Source organism: Amblyraja radiata, chromosome 9, assembly GCF_010909765.2.
Source record: "Amblyraja radiata isolate CabotCenter1 chromosome 9, sAmbRad1.1.pri, whole genome shotgun sequence".
Taxonomy (NCBI): domain Eukaryota; kingdom Metazoa; phylum Chordata; class Chondrichthyes; order Rajiformes; family Rajidae; genus Amblyraja; species Amblyraja radiata.
In genome coordinates this window covers 24,950,203-24,956,402 of record NC_045964.1, presented here as the reverse complement: position 1 = coordinate 24,956,402, position 6,200 = coordinate 24,950,203, and positions in this window count along the sequence as shown.

Here is a 6,200-nt window from a genome sequence, read left to right as displayed (position 1 = left end):
TCCAATGTAGTTGTTTCAAGCCTCAACCCTCGCCATGGCTCTATCACTTTCCCAGCCAGTGTCTGAGGACAAACCAGACGCATTTCTGATGTTGTATTTATTCTCAGATGAGCTGATGTCCACGTCCATGCACCGACCTCAACTCACCTACCCCTGAAACTCTCAACTGTGCTTCTGTTAACTTGACTGTCTCAGAGTTGTCTTGGCTGGCCATAGGCTTGTCTTCACTTGCCATAATCTCCCATCAACACTGTGTGCATTGATCGACATCTGAAGCCAGTTCCTGAATGTCTCAAATTAAATTTCTCATTCTTGTTTTAAAATCTATTTATGACTTTGTGCCTCACTATCTCCATAACTTCATCAACCCCATGCCCCATTGTAATCATTACACATCTAGTTCTCTCTTCTGCACCAACCGTTGGTCATTATGCCTTCAGCTATACAATAGAAAATAGGTGCAGGAGTAGGCCATTCGGCCCTTCGAACCAGCACCGCCATTCAATGTGACCATGGCTGATCATCCACATTCAGTTCCCCGTTCCTACCTTCTCCCCATATCCCTTGACCCCGCTATCTTTAAGAGCTCTATCTAACTCTCTTGAAAGATCCAGAGAACCTGCCTCCACCGCCTTCTGAGGCAGAAAATTCCACAGACTCACAACTCTGTGTGAAAAAGTGTTTCCTCATCTCCGTTCTAAATGGCTTACCCCTTATTCTTAATCTGTGGCCCCTGGTTCTGGACTCCCCCAACATCGGGAACATGTTTCCTGCCTCTAGCGTGTCCAAACCCCTAATAATCATATAGGTTTCAAAAAAAAATTTAAACCACCAGTGGCGCCGTACGATGGCAGCTCCGCCGGCAGTCTGTTCGGTTTTTATATATTTTTAATTTTTAGTGTTTGTTAAAAGTTTGTTTTAATTGTTCTCCGGTTTGTCTTATGTGGGGGGAGGGGGAGGGGATGGGGGAAACTTTTCAGGTTTTTACCTTGCCGGAGATGCGATTGATTTTCGCATCGCATTCTCCGGGCGTTCTGCTCTTTGTTTCCTGTCTGCCAACCAATTTTCTATCCATGTCAGCACCCCATTACCATGTGCTCTAATTTTACCCACTAATCTCCTATGTGGGACTTTATCAAATGCTTTCTGAAAGTCCAGGTACATTACATCCACCGTTTCTCCCTTGTCCATTTTCCTAGTTACATCTTCAAAAAATTCCAGAAGATTACTCAAGCATGATTTCCCTTTCGTAAATCCATGCTGACTCGGACCGATCCTGCTGCTATCCAAATGTGTCGCTATTTCATCTTTTATAATTGACTCCGGCATCTTCCCCACCAGGCTAACTGTAGCGATGTTACAACACTTACCTTCAGCGGCGCTGCAGTTCTGCCACTGGCCGTGTGCACGACTTTGGCGCCTTTGAGGGGGGGGTGGGGGGGATTAAAATGCCGTTTTCTCCTGCCTGTCTGAGATGGATTTCCTCGGCCTGCCAGCTGATGCAGAAAAATCGTTCCGACATCCGTTCTCGGAAGTTTAAAAAAAAAATCGCGGGACAATTTAATCGCTGGAGTAAAATAAAAAAGCGACTTCTAACACCCTCAACGCCTACAACGGGACGGATCTAAGGGGACAAAACACGGGGTAAGTCGTATATTTTACATATAAACCTGTTTCTTAGGATGACTTTAATCAAAATTTCCTTGGCGAAAATGTGATTTTGGCCCCATACGAATCGGCAGTGTTTATCCTGCCGAGGTCATAGGTATGTTGCAAAGCCTACCTGAAGGGTCGCTGAAAATCTGTCCCAGCCCGTGTGCGCGATTTTGGCGCTGTTTAGAGGGGGCGGGTTTAAAACGCGATTTTCTCTAGGCTGTTCAAATCGAGGATGTTCAGCCTAGTTAATTATTAACGAAAAATCGCTGAAAGACCCCGTCGCAAAAGCTATTATTAGTTTTAAAGGCCTCGTAAAATAGTTATAGTAGTTTAAAAATCAACCTCTAAACCCGCGAACACCAGCAACCGCAGGGTCTCATAAAGCAGTCAACTGAAGGAAGGTTGTATATTTTTACATTAAAAAGGGCTTCTAAAGATCCCTTTATACAAAGTTTAATATTGCGAGTAGCTCATTTTGGGCCCACTATATCCCGCAGTATTTTTCTGGGCATTTGGGGCACAAATCTACCGCAATGTGAACGTTCTAAACCAGCGCGTTCCACAGGGACCCACTGGAAAGCTGATTTAAATGGGCATTTATTTACAGCAATTAAACACTAAATTCCTTCCATTTGGTCTATAAATTAATGTAAATGAGATTTAAAAATCATGTTTTATTGTGAATTATTTGTGAATATTATTTGGACATTTAGGCTATTTAAAATTTTTAATCATTTATTAAGAAATGGATAGATGTTTAGATCTAGTAATTGAAGTCTGAAATTAGCTACAATTAGGTAACTAACTAATTATATGCTTTAATTTCAGGTCATCCAAGTAAGATTATTTTATATTTGTTTCAGAATGCTTCAATCTATGATAACTGAAAATTTCATTCAGTTCTCTTAATTTTTAAGAAAGTTATGGGCTTTTGACTGTTCACGATCACAGCTTTTTTGTTATGTCCATAGAAAATCAATAGGGAACAAGATGCTCATTTCCCAGTATGAAAATGGCCATAACTTTTTAAATACTTGAGATATGAAAGTGAATTAGGTGTCAAATTAAACTTATGTTTATGCTTTATCTGATGGGATAAATTGCAGACTTGATTTTTAAAATCTCAAAATTTTGTAACATTGCTACGATATGGGGTTCAAATTCACCGCAATCGCAATGTTCCAATCGATCGCGTTCCACAAAAACCCACTCGCAAGATGATTTAAAAGCCCATTAATTTACGGGAATTAAACATTAAATTCCTTCCATTTGGCCCATAAATTCATGACAATGAGATTTAAAAATCATGTTATATTGTGAATTCTTGTGTGAATATTATTTGGACACTTAGGCTATTTAAAAATGTTAACCTTTTCTTAAGAAATGGATAGATGTTTAGATCTAGTAATTGAATTTTGTAATTAGCTACAATTAGGTGACTAACTAATTATATGCTTTAATTTCAGGTCATCCAATTAAGATTGTTTCATATTTGTTTCAGAATGCTTCAATCTATAATAACTGAACATTTCTTTCAGTTCTCCCAATTTTTAAGAAAGTTATGGGCTTTTGACTGTCCTCAATCACAGTTTTTGTATTAAGTCAATGGAAAAGCAATAGGGAACAAGATGCTAATTTCCGAGTATGAAAATGGCCATAACCTTTTTAATACTGAAGATACGAAAGTGAATTAGGTGTCAAATTAAACTTCTTTTTATGCTTTATCTGATGGGATAAATTGCAGACTTGATTTTTAAGATCTCAAAATTTTGTAACATTGCTACTAACTGGCCTATAATTCCGTTTTTTCTCTCCCGCCTTTCTTAAAAAGTGGGATAACATTAGCTACCCTCCAATCCACAGGAACTGATCCTGAATCTATAGAACATTGGAAAATGATCACAAATGCGTCCAAAATTTCTAGAGCCACTTCCTTAAGTACCATGGGATGCAGGATGCAAACCATCAGGCCCTGGGGATTTATCAGCCTTCAGTCCCATCAGGCTATCCAGCACCATTTCCTGCCTAATGTGAATATGCACTAAACTCTAGAATTCCTCAAACACCTCTGCTTTTCCTTTCCTCTCTCTTTAAGATGCCTTATCAACAGATCTTATATGGGCTTTGGCTCTGCTACCTCCTTACAAACCCAAAAGGGTGCCAAATTTCCTATGACATTTTACTTCATTAGAAGTGCTCTTAAATATTGTCATTAATTTGTTTTGGCATTATGGGTTTGGGGATAAGCATTGGCCAGACGACAGGTGAACTTAATTCTTGGTCTTGTAGCTGTCATGTGAAGGGAAAAAAGGGTCTAACTTGAGTTCATCTGAAAAGCATCACCTCTGCCGTTACAACATCCCTCAGCAGTGCATTGAGTCGTCAACCTTGCCGACAACCCTGGCGCTGGGCTCAGGATACTACTAATTTGTAAGAAAGCAGTATGCATAAGTGGAAATATTAACTATAGCTGTGGGCAGCAGAGTGATGGAGCAAGTAGTCACTGCCTTGCATCTCCAGTGACCCGCCTACAATCCTGACCTCAGGTGCTGTATGTGTGGAGTTTGCACCTCAAGGTGAGAGTGTGGATTTTCTCTGATGGCTCCAGGTAAATGTGCCACTGCAAATTGTCACTTGTATGTAGGCGAGTGGTAGAATTGTAGTATCAGATACTGTCTGGGTTCACTCGTCCTGTGTTTATATGTATTAATGTTCCCCAATTGGGCAGCACAGTGACGCAGTGCCTGACTTACTGCGTCAGAGATCCGGATTCAAACCTGACTACGGGGGCTGTCTGGACAGAGTTTGTACATTCTCCCTGTGGTCACATGGGTTTTCTCCAAGTGCTCCGGTTTCCTCCCACACTCCAAAGCAATATGGGTTTGTAGGTTAATTGACCTGTATATTGTAAACTGTCCCCAGTGTGTAGGACAGTGCTAGTGTATGGGGTGATCGCTTGTTGGCATGGACTCGGTGACCCAAAAAGCCTGTTTTTATGCTGTATCTCTAAAGTATATCTGAGATAACTGAAGTTTAAGGACCTGCTATAAAAAAACACAGTACATGTAAAACATAGATGGGGTGAAAGTGGCTTTAATTTCTTCCTGGCATGGCTGGTACTGCTGCCATTGTTCATTTAGCTCATTTGTACTGATCCCACAGATACTCAGACACTGGTTCATCATACCAGCCTGTCGGGCACCTTTCATCACTGACAGTGGAGCAGTTGAGCATTTAGTGACGTGCTGGAACATGTCCTGGAAAATCTGGTGAAACCATTTGAGAATGGACCAGGGAATATGCATCAAGTAACTAAATGGAGTGAAAACAAAGCCACACCTGTGCTGATTTAACATGGTCTTGTCCAAATCTTGACACACACAGTGCTGGAGTAACTCAGTCGATCAGGAGCATCCCTGGAGAACATGATAGGTGATGTTTCAGGTCAGGACTCTTCTTCAGACTGAACATCATCTATCTATCTGTGTTCTGCAGAGATGCTGTCTGACCCACTAAGTTACTCCAGCACTTTGTTGTCATTTGTAAACCAGCATCTGGAGTTCCTTGTTTCTACTTTTGTCCAAATCTTGGTGAACAACATACAGCTCGCCTCAGTCGTTGCCTAACCTTGTCACTCTGTTGACTGCTCTAACCCAAGTGACAACTTAATCTTAACATGGACCTCTAATCCAGGAGAAAAGTAGCAAGCCCCACTCCCAATGCTTTGAAAGTCTGAACCCAGTCTAACTGGTTGTAAAATTGTCAATGTCTGCTGCATTTGCAAACTTATAAAATCAATCAATATGTTAAAATCATGATTATAGTATTAAACTTTGGGAGTTTGGCTATTCATTTGGCCTAATGTAAGGGGAAAATATACAATTAAAAGAAGGCCCTTAACAGCATTGATTGCAGAGGAATCCTGGAGTCTGAGTCTATAACTCCCTGAAAATGGCAACACAAGGAGGTAAGAGTTGTAAACAAGGCATAAGGAATGCTTGCCTTCATTGGTTGGGGTATTGTATGCAAGAGTCAGGCAGTCATTATGCAGCTCTATAGGATTGTGCTGAGGCTGCAATTTGAGTATTGTGTACATTACAGGAAGGATGTGGAAGCTTTAGAAAGGGTGCAGAGATGGTTTACCAGAAGGGTAGCTGGTTTAGGAGGTATTCGTTACAGGGAGAGTTTGACAAACTTTGATTATTTTCTTTGGAATGCAGGAGGTTGAGGGGAGTCCTGATAGAAGTATGTAAAATTATGAGTCATAGAAAGGATAGATAGTCATAACCATTTTCACCAGGAAGGGAATATATCAAATACTAGAGGGCATAGATTTAAATGTGAGAGAAGCAAAGCTTAAAGGAGACGTACAAGGTAAAAAATTTTTTAACATAGAGGATGGTGAGTGCCTGGGACACGTTGCCAGGGTGGTGGGGGTGGAGGCAGATATAATAGTTTCATTTAAGAGACTAATGAATGGTCACACGGATATGCAGGAAATGGAGAAATATGGATTATGTGCAAGCAGATAAGAGGAGTTGGTT